At 38.0% G+C, this 16,400-nt stretch overlaps 1 protein-coding gene across 6 annotated transcripts in view; it reads left to right on the top strand.

Annotated features, from left to right (window-relative positions):
• The window catches only part of LOC127430667 (gamma-aminobutyric acid receptor subunit gamma-2-like), a 144,382-nt gene that overhangs the window by 96,556 nt on the left and 31,426 nt on the right, over nt 1-16,400 (top strand). The gene's annotated exons all lie outside the window — the stretch shown is intronic.

The following is a 16,400-nucleotide window of genomic DNA, read 5'->3' as shown; positions in this document are numbered from 1 at the left end:
GATGTACAGACGCGAGCATTTGTAGTTATAAAGCATATAAGTATTGTTTTGTTTCTTAAAATAATCAATCGTTTGGATTCAGAAGAACTTTATTTGTCGACTGGAGTCGTGTGGATTATTTTGATGCACCCTAAATATGCATTTTGGACCGTAAAAAAATGGAGTACATTCACTTGCATTATTTAGAGGAGGAGGCCTGAAATGAAATCCTAAAAGTCTTAAATTCTGTTTTGATGAAGAAAGAAACTCAGATACATTTTGGATAGCCTGAGGGTGAATAAATTATCAGCAAATTTTCATTTTTGGGTGAACTATTCCTTTAATGGCTAACTAAAAAGCCCCAATAAACATTGCCATATTCACAGTGTTGCTTTATTTTATATCTCCAGCAAAATTATCACAATGTTTGTACACGTGTGCATGAATTAATATGCACGTCGGACCTGCCAAGGAAATGGGGGCCGACAGCAGACTTTGGGGAGCAGTCCAAGAGTCCATGCTGGCAGATTGAACATCTCCTGCAGGATTCTGCATCCTCCGACAGATAGACACTATTTCAAACTAATCGGTCTTACATTGGCCATGCATTGTGCTTTTTGTGGCATGCATTAATGTTCAGAATGGATACTGAGACTAGATTTTCTGAAAAAGTCTGTGTTTCAGTGCTAGGGTGTTATGAGTTACCAGGCCACTGAGGTATCATTCATGTCTGTAGCACAAACAGTGTGGGATGAATAGTGCAAAGTGTAATACTTGGTAGGTATGTTCAAATCCCTAGCCCTTAGCATGAGCAATATTAACAATGACGCTTGCCTTAGCACACTTATTTTTATTCATTTATTTATTTTTTACTTGTCTATCTTTCTGAAATGTATTCCCCATAGCTATCAATGTTAAAATTTCTCACTAAAACAATTAAATGCTATTTAAGCGTAGGTTGGCCTAATTACATTATTTACACTAAATTATTTAAAAGGGCAATGGGGATTAGCAATTGTAGGGATACATTGCTTTATTTACAATGGCTGTCATTTATAGTCAGACTGATCTCACAGGTTGACTTTTCTTTAGCTAAAATCGGTCTGTGCTTACCAAAATGTGAAGCACTGCCCCCAGTGGCCAAAGCAGTAAGTGTTGTTGAGCATATGGGCACATGTGAGCTCAATTTTCCGGGTGAAATGTCCACAGAGGGGTGCCAAAAACGTGTTGTGAAGCGAGTTGTTTTCAGCTGTACAGGCTGTAATACAGTGAAGAGGAATGCATATTTTATAAACTGCACCCCCAACCCAAACCAAAACCTAACCATCAATGGAGTAAAAATGTAATGTTAGAGGGGAATTTTTCAGCCTTTTTGGTTCCGAAAGTATTTTTTCCCATCATTTTTTTTTCCATAGGGAATCCATAAAATCCTTCACAAAAATGTTGTGTGCCATGAACCAATCCAACCAGCTCCAAAGTAAATCACAACTTTACAAACTTTGATTAGAAGTAAAAAAGTATTTGACAATCAGACAAAAAGATAAAGGTACAAGACTGTGTGCGTAACGTCTTTAGTGAAGGAATGAACTACAAACCCATGAAGCACTGCAAATGATGTAATCAAATTAAAAACAATAGAAAAATATAAACCTGTTGATTTAAAGTTGTTGATGTTAGTATATTAGTATTTCTATACTAATATTGATATTAGTATAGAAACAATACATTAAGTTTATTGCAAAATATTCAGAAAAAAACATAAGTAGTTTGAGAGTGTAGGAAGAGCAGCTTGATTGGGTCATCATGGGAGTGGACGGTCGCTGCAGAGCTCTTTTGGTGCAGATTGTTTGCCACGATACTCTGATTGGTGGATTGTTTCCCTTCATGATCTTGGGTAGTGAAGTTCTTCACCAGAAATTCCACTAATAAACATGATTAAAAAAATAATAATAATAAAGTTGCAATAATGGCTTCAATTGAAATGATGGCTTCAGTTGAAGTATATACCAATTAACAACCTCAGAGCTCATGATAGGTCTGGTTTCGACATATGTGATGGTGTTAACGCCTGTTTACGAGAGGGAAGATTACGTGTATAGCTAACTTCTTTACGGCTCTTCAGCACAAAACCGCTTTAAATGGAGAACTTCCCTGTGTGTGCACGCACTGTGTATACCAAGTTTAGACACAAACAGCACATTAAAATAAATAAATGTTAGATTTTCTGTATTATATTTATTATTATTAATTGCATATTTAACACTATGGGCTCTATTTTCGTAAGTGCGCAAAGCGCAGTGCTACGACCGCGCACGACATCTTATCTAATATTCACGAGAGCGCTAATTCTGTTCACAATTTTTATGCCAGTGCAAAGCACAAGTGGGCGTGGGTGGAAGTGTTAGGATCATAATCCTAAGGACAAAGGAAATGTTTTCTGCCTAAAATGCAACATCAGGATTGGCTAAGACACCTCACAAGGAGTGTCAATCCTAGGAGTGGTTGATCTTCATCAGAAGATTGCTGCTCATCCTCTCAAACTCTTCTCCAGATCATCAAGACAACTGCCTCAGCGCGACCATCTAGCTTTCAACAAACTACTTCAAGACTCACCTTCTCTAGAAGGGTGATGTGTGGTTTTCACACATCTGCTTGGTTTTATGGCCCAGTCAGAGCGAGGGCCTGGTTGCCCCATTGTGGGAACAATTGAGGCAAATGGTAAAATGCTGTAGCTCTTTGATCTCCAGTATGTGTGTCTGGATATTTTAAGGGACCTTTCTCCTCCCCATCCTGAGTAGGGTGTTCTTCATGATGGGTTGCAGAGAGGAGACTAATCTAATTTACGATTCATTGGAATGTCTGGCTCAGCAATTAAGTTGAGATAACCCTTCATTTAATGTGTGGGCTTTATTATATTGAGTAGAAATTGAAGACAGTGAGACCAATGTCCGGTGAGGCACAACAGCATGATTGCATGAAAATACCAAAACTCCATGGCCATGCCCACTGACTTTGCACTTACGATTTATGGCATAGTGCTGCACTTAACGCTAGCGCTCTTAAAATAGGGCCCTATATGCATTATATTTCATGATTATGTATCATATTTCAAAATAAATTTAATTTGCTGATGGCAGTGAAACGTGACACAGAAAAAGTGTGAAACTTGAACAAATAAATGTGAAACAGCTTTTTGAGCACCTGTTTTGTTTACAAATTGAATTAACAAAACAAAAAAACAAAGAAAAACATCATATAATGTTACATTATGCTGAAGTAACTACAAATTACTTCACAAAGAGTGCATGAGTTTCTTGCTATGTCTTAGGAACAAATGGTGCAAAAAAATTAGGTACAGAGGTAGTTACAGACTAAATAGTGTGAACTTTACCTCCCGATTTAAGAGAGTCTGTTACAAACCTACCCTGGTGGCCATTTTCCAACCTTGCAAAATCTATGAAGCTAACAAATGTACTCCATTACTGGAAAAAGAAATGGAGCACATGTCCCTGCTGCTCTGAGCCCCAGCACAGTAGTTCACAGGCCTTTTTCTGCTGGAGTTTACCCTGCTCAGCACTATGGGATTAACATTTTTTTTTTTTTTTTCATGGACAGCCCTTATGGCAATATTGCGACTGCCTGACTCAGGAGTGATTTTGCCGCAATTCCTGCAGCTCAATAACCCCAATTTTTTGTTCACACCAACAAAAATGGGGGGGGGGGTTAGGGAATTCTTATTTACCGGTGTAATCTTGTTGCACGGGCGGTGACTGGGGGAAGTGCCTGTGTTATTTGTATAATTCCATTTGCCCCTGAGTCCTGGAGCTTTGAAAGCGCCCTGGCTGATAAATGATCAGTGTGCCCTAGTTATTATGGTGCTTCATAACTCTATAGGGGAATAAGATTATAATGGTGTAGAGAGCGAGATATGATACAATGATTACAATGCTGTACTCAATATCTCACATGTGGTGTGGCTTTCTGAAGAGCTTTCACTATTTTATATGTCTATTAATTTTACTATTTTTGTAAATAGTATGTATATGAATCTACATAGAAAGTATCTTATCACTGTTTAGATGTAGCGCTTGTGAATGATCATGTTATTCTATACTTTTTAGAAAACCGTGTTTGTTGGCCTTTTGGCCACTGGTGTTGATATTTATGGTATTGATAGGACATTGATGGCGCACAAGCAATGTGTCAGAACGCAAATACCAGCCAAGCCATGGCTGTGACAGAAATTGTTGTTTTAGGATCCGTTGGAATTAATATTTGTGTGATTGACTTGTAAAATGACATTTTTCAGATTTTAGTTCTAACATAATTAAAACCATTTTTAGAATAAATAATGAGCTCATAAACCACAAGGACTGCCATTGATTAAAATGTATAACTCTAAAGGTTATAAATTATATATAAATTATGAATCATTATATAATTTATATATACATTTTATTAGTCTATAATTTTTTACAAATTACATATGTCAATTAATTAATTTCATTAATCTCAGTTAATCGCATATTTCAATATTTCCTGAAAAAGCCTACAAAATAAAAATGATTCAATATATAATAATCTAATATTTATATTAAAAAGAATTGTAGTATGTAGTATATAAATATTTATAATAATACATTAAAAAAAAAACATTTCTTTATTGTGTCAGACGATTAATGCATTGATTGGCTAAACAAAAAAGTGGCTGTAGAAGTCAATATTGTTGACAGCCTTATATATACATATATGTGTGTTTCTTCAACTTTGGACACTTTTAGCACTTCTACCTGATAGTTTTCTTTACATTATTGAAATTAAACTCCTTTGACTTGCTAATGCTAATTTCATAGCTAACATTTTATGTATCCTAAATACATGCAATTAAACACACAAATACACAGTTTGGTTTTCTTTAAACATCACTTCTCTCATATTTCATCTCAAGAATGCTCTTCACTGACACTTTTGTTGACTTGGTGAAAAGAACTGGTGGACAAAGATGAGGTGGACATGACGTTGCATCGTAATTTTTGAAAAAATCGATAGGAATAATTTTCACAAAATAAATACTGAAATGGTTTAGGTTTATTTCACTCTTTTAGTTTTAAACTTGTAATTATTTGTATTGTTTTTTAATTTTTTTTTTTATGGATTTTCATAGTTGAGTATTGAACGTCTGGGTCTGGAACAAGCCTAAAATTGTACTTAAAAGACATTTGAAAAATGCCAAAAATAAATTATAAAAGCATGGTATTTTTTCCCCCTTATATATACAAATTAAATCTTTTAGTTTATAAAGAAAAAAATCAAACCTTGGTTTATGTGATTACATGAACTTTCAAATTAATTAATTAATTTAATTACATGATGTGCTGATTAATTATTAGAATTAATCGCAGTTCAGTAATTACTGAGAAATTAATATAATTTAGTTTGAATATATAAAATAATTATAAATATAATAATATAGCTGCAGGCAGCAATTACAGGGCCAAGCATACCAACGGCATGTAAGGAAATATTATAGGAAATAACTGATTATGATTTCAAGAAAATCAGTATAAAAACATAAGTAGAATTCCTTGTATCACAATACAATTCATTATAACTTTTGATCAAGAGGTGGCGCTGTCACCAAATTTGTCTGGTGCAGTCAGGGCTTGGTAACAACGGTTTCATGTCAATATTGCAAAGCGTTGCTGAGATATAGCCTCAGATGATTTTTGCCGTCTTTAAATCTAATTAGTCGGTGCGTTATTTTAGAACCGTTTGGTCTATCAAAAAATGTTAAATACCTTTCTGTCATAAGTGTCCCTAGATGGTACACAACAAATTTTGTGGGAGTCGGACTTACGGCCTAGGAGGAGTTAAAATTTTTTTATGTTTTTAATGAAATTCAAAATGGCAGACAGAAAGTATGGTCTGCCATGGCAAATTGAGTATCCTTGTACTCGGCATTACCCAAGGAATCAAAGAAGAGCAGTCATTGTACGATAGGCCAAATTAATCAAATATTATAATCATTTTTACACATTTCATTAAAACTTTTTACCATAAGGTGGCAATGGCCCCTAACTTCATAGGTACCCTCAAGGCATAGTGGCAATGATGCACACCAAGTTCTGTAACGATACCCCATTGCATTAGTAAAATACAGCAATTTATGACAAATTTAAAAATGGCAGATGCCCAATATGGCAGACATAGGACAATTGGGTATCGTTCAACAATGTATGCCGCAAGGAATCTAAAGAGACCAGTCTCATGATTTTAAGCCAAACTATTCAGAAGTTATAAGCAAAAACAACCATTTTTCATATTGCTTTACCACTAGGTAGTGCTGTGCTGAAACTGCTCAGGCACCCTCAAGTCATGATGTTTATGCCATGTACCAAGTTTTGTGTCAATACACTAATGCTTTATGAAGATACAGCCTCACGTCCATTTTGGCGTGCTCACCTTTAAATTTGTTGAAGCGTTATACAACAACTGTTCAGTCTATCAAAAAGCTATTAATAACTTTTTGCCTAGACTGCCCCTAGATGATACACACAAAATGTTGTGCAAATCGTACATATGGCTTAGGACAAATTAGAAAAAAAAAAAATTGATATGCATTTTTGTTTTATTTTTATTTATTATTATTATTCAAAATGACGGAAAATCTAGTTGGCCATCACCATGGTATGCATTCGAATCGGCATTTGCCACGGAATCAGAGGGAAAAAGAATTTTGTTTTTAGGCCTTATGGTTAAAAAGTTATGAGCATAAACATAAGTGCAATATTTGAACAGTTGGTAGTGCTAGAGGGTTTGAGTTAGAGACTCCAAATTTGCCACAAGCAATGTTCACACTCCCCCCCCATCAGTGTGCAAAATTTCACAACTGTTTACCATGCAGATCTATGGGATGCCATAGACTCCCAGTCAGAGGAAGAATAATAATAAGAAAAAGAATACTTACAGAATCAATAGGGGCTTTGCCTACCTTCGGTGCCTGGCTATATGTATATACTGTATATACACACATAAAATGCATCTAGACCCCAAAGTTCCTGGCTGTCCTGGATGGTGTTATTGTTGATGAGCATAGCTGTATGGTAAAGGCCCGATCACTGAACCTTGAGGTACCTCAGTGATTAGTTGTGCTACACCTGTGGTTTACTCTTTTTGGACACTTGTGTGAACTTGACTTTATACAATCTCTTTATACATACATCACCTTGACATTAGTTGCCTAAAATTTAGAGAAGTTAAGTTGATTCTGAGAAAAGCTTGAGCATCCTTTGGTTTAATATTTTGTAACATAATACAATGCCATTCATTAGTTTTTAAGTGTGGTTTAAGAGTCCAATTACTTTTTGGGGTCACTGTATTTTAGGAGACTTTCATGCAGAAATGCAGATAATTCTAAACGATTTAGAAATCACAAAGCATAGTTTCTCACAGCTCTATGTATATGACATGTACTGTATGCATATGTTTATCAGCAGCAGTACAAATACTCCTCAAATTAAAACACAAATCAATTACATGTGCTAATCCGAGATAAACCAGGTCTATGCTGCAGCTATTTTTACCAACCTTCCTTTTGCAGAGCTTTCTTTCTATTTGTGGTTTCGGGTGATTTGCATATGTGTCTTAACAAAGCGGAAAGAAAGAGACAGAGGCAAAAGAGAGATATAAAATGCTCCCTCACAGAGAAGTCTGAGAATGTTCCCACTGCACAAAGATGAAAGGCAAACAGGCGTCTTTTTTAACACCTCCACCATTTGTTCGTTTACTTGCAAGCAGGCTGTCAGATGAGATCTCAAGGCAGAATTGGGCTTTGAGGTGTTGCGCTGTGCTCTCATTAGGGAGAAACCAAGCAGTGGGCCTCTTTGAAATCCTTGAGCTAAGAGAGAAAATGCAATGGAGTTGATGCAGCTACTTCAGTCAAACATTCACACCATCTGAGCAGAGTACTGATACCACTGCACTGTTCCATCATCAGTATTTCATTCTGATAAAAAAGGTGATATGACAACAAAAATAAAGTAACAGGAATTTAACCATTTTAGCTCAAAAACAACATCATGTTGCTTCCGCGGCTCTATGAGATCTATAATTTGTTATGAGTGCAGATTATAGCGATGACTCAAATATTTTATTACAAAATAGCCTACTCATGAATGCAGTTACATATTTTTAGTTCACTCTGCAGTAATCTGCATCTGTTACCTCAAGGATCTGTATTTACTTGATCTAACCCATATAAATTCCTTTTGTTGGTGTAACCTAATTTGTTGGGTTGATTTAGTTAGATTGAATTATATTTTTGTCTTGAATAAATCAAGTTAATTTACACCGATCAGCCACAACATTAAAACCACCTGCCTAATATTGTGTAGGTCCCCCTCGTGCCGCCAAAATGGCACCAACCCGCATCTCAGAATAGCATTCTGAGATGCTATTCTTCTCACCACAATTGTACAGAGCGGTTATCTGAGTTACCGTCGACTTTGTCAGTTCGAACCAGTCTGTCCATTCTCTGTTGACCTCTCTCACCAACAAGGCATTTCCGTCTGCAGAACTGATGCTCACCAGATGTGTTTTGTTTTTGCACCATTCGGAGTAAATTCTAGAGACTGTTGTGTGTGAAAATCCCAGAATATCAGCAGTTACAGAATTACTCAAACCAGCCCGTCTGGCACCAACAATCATCCATGCAATTATCTAATCAGCCAATCGTGTGGCAGCAGTGCAGTGCATAAAATCATCAGATATGGGTCAGGAACTTCAGTTAATGTTCACATCAACCATCAGAATGGGGAAACAAATGTGATCTCAGTGATTTGGACCGTGACATTATATTATATTATGTTATATTATGCAATAGTAGGCCTATATTTCTGCCTTAAATGCTTCAAACTTTCACACATTATTTTAAGGCTCTCCGATTAAACCACAAGATTTCTCATGAAGTAAGTCTTCATGTTATATCCATTAGCAGAGGTGGTGGTGTATGTTTTATGATCAACAAATCCTGGTGTGATCAGAGGAACGTACATTCTATCAAGTCTTTCTGCTCTCCTGATCTGGAATTTCTCATGCTTCTGTGTCGACCATTCTGGCTACCGAGGGAATTCACAGCGGTCATTATCACAGCTGTGTACATCCCCCCACAAGCCGACACAGACCGGGCACTCAAGGAACTGTATGGGAGTATAAGCAAGCAGGAAACCGCGCACCCTGAGGCCACGTTCATTGTGACCGGGGACTTAAACAAAGCCAACTTCAAGTCAATAGCACCGAAATACTACCAACACATCAGTTTCAACACACGAGGGGACTGGGTTTTGGACCATTGCTACTCTCCCTTCCTGGATGGCTACAGATCCCTCCCCCGCCCATCATTTGGCAAATCGGAACACTTTTCCGTTCTGCTTCTGCCCGCTTACAGGCAGAAACTGAAACAGGAAACACCCTCCCTCAGAACGATCCAGTGCTGGTCGGACCAGTCAGATTCTGTGCTACAAGACTGTTTTGATCACGTGGACTGGGAGATGTTCCGGTCCGCCTCTGATGATGATATCGAGGTCTATGCTGATAGCATAACGTGTTTCATCAGGAAGTTCATTGATGACGTAGTACCGACCAAAACAATACGGATCTACCCTAACCAGAAACCATGGATTAATAGCGATGTTCGTGCGGCACTTAATGCGCGGACCTCCGCTTTTAATTCTGGGAACACGGAGGAGCATAAACAAACCAGTTATGCCCTCCGCAAAACTATCAGAGCAGCCAAACTCCAGTACAGGGACAAGATTGAAGGACAGTTCAACACCACCAACTCTAGAAGCATGTGGCAGGGAATTAATATCATCACAGACTTCAAAGGGAATAAAAACTCCACCGTGAACACCGCTGCCTCTCTCCCAGATGAGCTTAATACTTTTTATGCTCGTTTCAAGGGAAATTACACCGCCCTCATGGAGAGGGCTCTCGCGGCCGAAGCTACAGAGGTTAGTTCACTCTCCATCTCTGTAGTGGATGTAACCAACGGGTGAATATCCGTAAAGCCACGGGACCAGATGGCATTCTGGACCACGTCATCAGAGCGTGCGCGAACCAACTGGTTGGTGTTTTTATGGACATTTTCAACCTTTCCCTCTCCTTGTCTGTGGTCCCCACATGCTTTAAAACGTCCACCTTGTGCGTGTACCAAAGCAATCCAAAATAACTTGCTTAAATGACTGGCGTCCAGTTGCTCTGACCCCCATCATCAGCAAATGCTTTGAGAGACTAATCAGAGATTACATCTGCTCTGTGCTGCCTGCCTCACTGGACTCTCTGCAGTTTGCATACCACGACAGCTGCTCCACTGATGATGCCATTGCACTTACACTACACACTGCTCCCTCCCACATGAAAAAAAGGAACACATATGTGAGAATAATGTTTGTAGACTACAGCTCAGCATTCAACACCATAGTGCCCTCCAAGCTTGATGAAAAACTCTGGGCTCTGGGCTTAAACAGCTCGCTGTGCAGCTGGATGCTGGACTTCCTGTCAAGCAGACGCCAGGTGGTTAGAATGGGCAGCAACATCTCATCACTGAACCTCAACACTGGAGCCCGGCAGGGCTGTGTTCTCAGCTCACTCCTGTATTCCCTGTACACACATGAATGTGTGGCAACACACAGCTCCAATGCCATCATTAAGTTTGCTGATGGTACGACGGTGGTAGGTCTGATCACTGACAATGATGAAACAGCCTACAGAGAGGAGGTGCACACTCTGACACACTGGTGTCAGGAGCACAACCTCTCCCTCAACGTCAGCAAGACAAAGGAGCTTGTGGTGGATTTCAGGAGAAGAGATAGAGAACACAGCCCCATCACCATCAATGGAGCACCATTGGAGAGAGTCAGCAGCTTCAAGTTCCTGGGTGTTCACATCACTGAGGAACTCACATGGTCTGTCCACACTGAGGCCGTTGTGAAGAAGCTCATCAGCGCCTCTTCTTCCTGAGACGGCTGAGGAAGTTTGGAATGAACCGCCACATCCTCGCACGGTTCTACACCAGCACTGTAGAGAGCATCCTAACTGGCTGCATCTCTGCCTGGTACGGCAATAGCACCACCCACAACCGCAAAGCCCTGCAAAGTGTGGTGCGAACTGCCAGACACATCATCGAAGGTGAGCTTCCCTCCCTCCAGGACATGTATACCAGGCGGTGTGTGAAAAAAGCTCGGAGGATCATCAGAGACTCCAGCCACCCGGGCCATGGGCTGTTCTCACTGCTACCATCAGGCAGGCGGTATCTCAGCATCAGGACCCGCACCAGCCAAATACATGACAGCTTCTTCCCCCAAGCAATCAGACTTTTGAACTCTTGATCTCTCACGATCAAAATACATCAGCACTGCACTTTATTACTCTTACTCTTATATAACACACCGGACTGTCATAAATTATATTCTCTCTTAACAACACACTGGCAACTGACTATCAACCGACAGCCTGAATGTCAATACAGTACAATACAACCTACTGTACATTTTATATATACTATATATACTATTTTTACTGTATAATGTGTATTCTATATTGTGTGTACTGTATACTGTACATTGTATGTTTTTATTTGTATATTGTGTTATGTGTAATTATGTGTATATTAGATTTTAAATTATGTTGTGTAAATCTGATGTTTATTGTAAATTGGTATATGTCTCATCACTGTCACGACTGCTATGTTGCTCGGAACTGCACCCAAGAATTTCACACACTATTGCATTTGTGTATATGGTTGTATGACAATAAAAGTGATTTGATTTGATTTGAGTCTTATTCACTTTCACACAAATCAGGAGTAACATGGCAGATTAACACATTATTAACAGCTATTATTTGCTCTGTTCCCCACACAATACTGTCTTATTACATCAAAACACTTTTACTATAACACATGCTTTCATAGACGATATATTTTATCACTTGCATTACATAACCAACTACATATAAAAGCTTATTCAAGCACAGCTGACTTGCACGGTGGCGCAACTGAGAGAGCATCAGACTTTGAATGCAGAGGACCAGCGTTCGAGGCCAGCAAAGCAACACATGAGTCAACGCATGAGCCAAAAGTGTCACAGAAGTGCCACAAATGACGCGGCTGCTTCAGCTATTGCGTTTTTCATCTCATATTTGCTTTTACTTTACAGTTAAGTTTAGGTGTAGCAGTTAGGGTAGTGATGTCGGTTTCATTCATTTTAAAATTGAAAAAAAAATATAATAATCTCAAATTTGCTTTTTTAGGACACTATTGCTTAGGTTTTGGTTAAAGGTTTAGGGTAGGGAGGTAGGTTTTTTCACCTCGAAGCTGCAGCAAACTGTGTAATGAACCACGTAATTTCATTTTGCAAAAATGTTGCCATAGTCACATAATTTTAATGGGATAAGGCTGAATTTATGAGTGATTTATTTATTTTTTTTAGGCGGATGATTACAATGATTTTAGCGTTAGAAAGACAGTTTAGCTTGACAGCTTTCTTGCTCTGTCCTGTTGAGCTAGAAGGCTACAAGGATTAATTTATTCTCTAATGTGTTAATGGGAAGAGCGTTGTCAATATGTGTTTCCTCAAGATGAATGTTCATTCTAGTCAAGTGGAAACCATCAAACACTTTGAAGGGGTGTAGTCTGAAAGCAAGTCATGGGAGCCCTTAATGTGCACCCTTATTAGTATACATAGACTGTGATATTCTCAACTTTGACAGTGCTGAGTTTGCTAAATTAAGATGTTTTTTACAGCAATTGGACCCACTTTATATTAGATGGCCTTAACTATTATGTACTTAACCATTTGATACAATGTCCTTATTATGTACATGCAGTTGAAGTCAGAAGTTTACATACACTTAGGTAAGTGTATGTAAAGTCATTAAAACTAATTATTTAACCACTCCACAGAGTTAGTATTAGCAAACTATAGTTTTGTCAAGTCGTTTAGGACATCTACTTTGTGCATGATGCGAGTAATTTTTCCAACAATTGTTTACAGACAGATTGTTTCACTTTTAATTGACTATATCACAATTCCAGTGGGTCAGAAGTTTACATACACTAAGTTAACTGTGCCTTTAAGCAGCTTGGAAAATTACAGAAAATGATGTCAAGCCTTTAGGCAATTACATTTACATTTATTCATTTGGCAGATGCTTTTATCCAAAGCGACTTACAAAAGAGGAAAACATAAGCGAATCATCTTAGGAGACAGTGGTATAAAAAGTGCTGTATTACAAAGTATCACTAGCATCATAATAGTATAGTAGCCAATTAGCTTCTTATAGGAGGTGTACTGAATTGGAGGTGTACCTGTGGATGTATTTTAAGGCTTACCTTCAAACTCCGTGCCCCTTTGCTTGACATCATGGGAAAATCAAAAGAAATCATCCAAGACCTCAGAAAAAAAATGTGGACCTCCACATGTCTGGTTCATCCTTGGGAGCAATTTCCAAATGCCTGAAGGTACCACGTTCATCTGCACAAACAATAGTATGCAAGTATAAACACCATGGGACCACACAGCCATCATACCGCTCAGGAAGGAGACGCATTCTGTCTCCTAGAGATGAACGAGGTTTGGTGCAAAAAGTGCAAATCAATCCCAGAACAAGAGCAAAGGACCTTGTGAAGATGCTGGAGGAAACAGGTAGACAAGTATCTATATCCACAGTAAAACTAGTCCTATATCGACATAACCTGAAAGGCTGCTCAGCAAGGAAGAAGCCACTGCTCCAAAACCGCCATAAAAAAGCCAGACTACAATTTGCAAGTGCACACAAGATCTTACTTTTTGGAGAAATGTCCTCTGGTCTGATGAAACAAAAATCAAACTGTTTGGCCACAATCACCATCGTTATGTTTGGAGGAAAAAGGGTGAGGCTTGCAAGCCGAAGAGCACCATCCCAACCGTGAAGCATGGGGGTGGCAGCATTGTGTTGTGAAGGTGCTTTGCTGCAGGAGTGCACTTCACAAAATAGATGGCATCACGAGGAAGGAACATTATGTGGATATATTGAAGCAACATCTCAAGACATCAGCCAGGAAGTTAAAGCTCGGTCGCAAATGGGTCTTCCAAATGGACAATGACCCCAAGCATACCTCCAAAGTTGTGGCAAAATGGCTTAAGGACAACAAAGTCAAGGTATTGGAGTGGCCATTACAAAGCCCTGACCTCAATCCAATAGAAAATTTGTGGGCAGAACTGAAAAAGCGTGTGCGAGCAAGAAGGCCTACAAACCTTACTCAGTTACACCAGTTCTGTCTGGAGGAATGGGCTAAAATTCCAGCAGCTTATTGTGAGAAGCTTGTGGAAGGCTACCCAAAATGTTTTGACCCAAGTACAAACAATTTAAAGGCAATGCTACCAAATACTAACTAAGTGTGTGTAAACTTCTGACCCACTGGGAATGTGATGAAAGAAATAAAAGCTGAAATAAATCATTCTCTCTACTATTATTCTGACATTTCACATTCTTAAAATAAAGTAGTGATCCTAACTGACCTAAGACAGGGAATGTTTTATATGATTAAATGTCAGGAATTGTGTAAAACTGAGTTTAAATGTATTTGGCTAAGGTGTATGTAAACTTCAAAATTCAACTGTTCATGTTGTTGCATTGTAATTACATTTGTAGTTACACTGTGAACTTTACCCCTAAACCAACCCTTACCTCAAAACCTAACTCTAACCCCTAATCCTAACCATACCCTTACTCCTAAACCTACCTGTACCTCAACCTCAGTTGCAGCAAATGTGGGGATTTTGCAGATCAATGTGTAGTTACACAGTAAATACATAGTCTGTATGTATGTAATGTTAGTACATAGTAGTTAAGGCCACCTAGTGTGACCCAGCAATTTGCCAGCAGAACAAGGCAGACTGTTGCCTAGGGGCTTCATCTAATAGAGTTCTTAATGAAAACAAATTGAAGTGCATGGACCACGGCGAGCTTTAGTTGGGAGCAGTCCATCAGCAAAGCCCTGTGTCAGCAGAACGAATAGTATTAAACAGTGCAGGTGCAGCTGCTCTTAATTATACCATCAGTAGATGTGGAAGAAGCTGTAGTGTCTGAAGAGTGCAAGAAGGTTACCTCGCGCTCATCTTTAACTCCTGTATGCAATAAGGAGGTATTGAAAGGAATAGTTCATCCAAAAAAAAAAAAAAAACCCTATCATAATTTACTTAACCTCATGTCTTTCGAATCCCGTATGACTGTCATCTGTGATAGTGGACGACAAATAGTGAATTTTGCTGATACGATAACTAGGGTGGGAAAACAGTCCGATAACCGATTACTAGGCTGATAGTTTCTATAATCAATAATATGAAAACATTACACTCAGTGTTAAATAGTGCTGAACTTTATTACAAAATGTTAAATTATGACTTAACCAAGAAAATCTTTTGTAATTATTAAATCAAGTAAATTTAAATTATATAAAAAAAAAACATTCAAACTGAACCAAAAAGTAACACTTAAAATAACATAAATTAAAATAGATACATACAAAAAGAACCAAATAACACAACATAATCTGAATTTAAGATATACAAATTAAAAAGTTGAAACTTGAAGAGTCTTGAATAAAAAACTGCTTCTTAACAGCAAAACCTCTTCGGTGCGCTCATTATTTAGCCTTAATGAGTGATGGTTTTAACTTTAGAAGCCTCCAGTGGCAGTTATGGAGGGATGAAACAAATGGAGAGGGGAAAAAAAACAACTTATCAGCAAACATCAAATCGATTAAGCGTTAAAACCAATATATTGGTTTACCTCTGAATTGAGGTAAACAAAAGGAGTTACAGCATTTACAGTGTAATATCCAAGCATCTTTTTTCCGTACAATGAGAGTTATTGGTTACAATTCTTGTCAAGCAATTTTTTCCTAGAATAACTTAAATTTCAGTCTTTTCCTCACACAAAGCTATTTTTGATGGCCTATATTATTTTTTCATTGATTTCATCTTTTTGAAGTCAATATGACATAGTGTATACAACCTATTTAACTCCCAGAATGTGACATATAGTATTTCTGAGTTAAACTGTTTGTTTAAAAAAATAAAAAATAAATGTAGAGAAGAGAAAAGAAAATCATAAATTACAAAGACAATAATTTATTTTTCATTTTTACATACTAATTGTTCACAATAAGACCAGTAATGTTTATTAAAGGTTTAGTTTCCACAAAGATGCAAATTCTGACATCATTTAGTCACCTTAAATCCAGACTTTCTTTCTTACGTGCAACATTAAAGGCAACATTTTGTACTGTATTGGAATTATGTACTAGTCGCTCTTTTCCATGCAATTCAAATGAATGGGGATTGGAGCTTTCAAGCTTCAAAAAGTATCATAGTAGTAGT

Source organism: Myxocyprinus asiaticus, chromosome 40, assembly GCF_019703515.2.
Source record: "Myxocyprinus asiaticus isolate MX2 ecotype Aquarium Trade chromosome 40, UBuf_Myxa_2, whole genome shotgun sequence".
NCBI classification, from domain to species: domain Eukaryota; kingdom Metazoa; phylum Chordata; class Actinopteri; order Cypriniformes; family Catostomidae; genus Myxocyprinus; species Myxocyprinus asiaticus.
The sequence above is the reverse complement of the archived record's forward strand: the minus strand, read 5'-3'. Positions and strand labels throughout refer to the sequence as shown.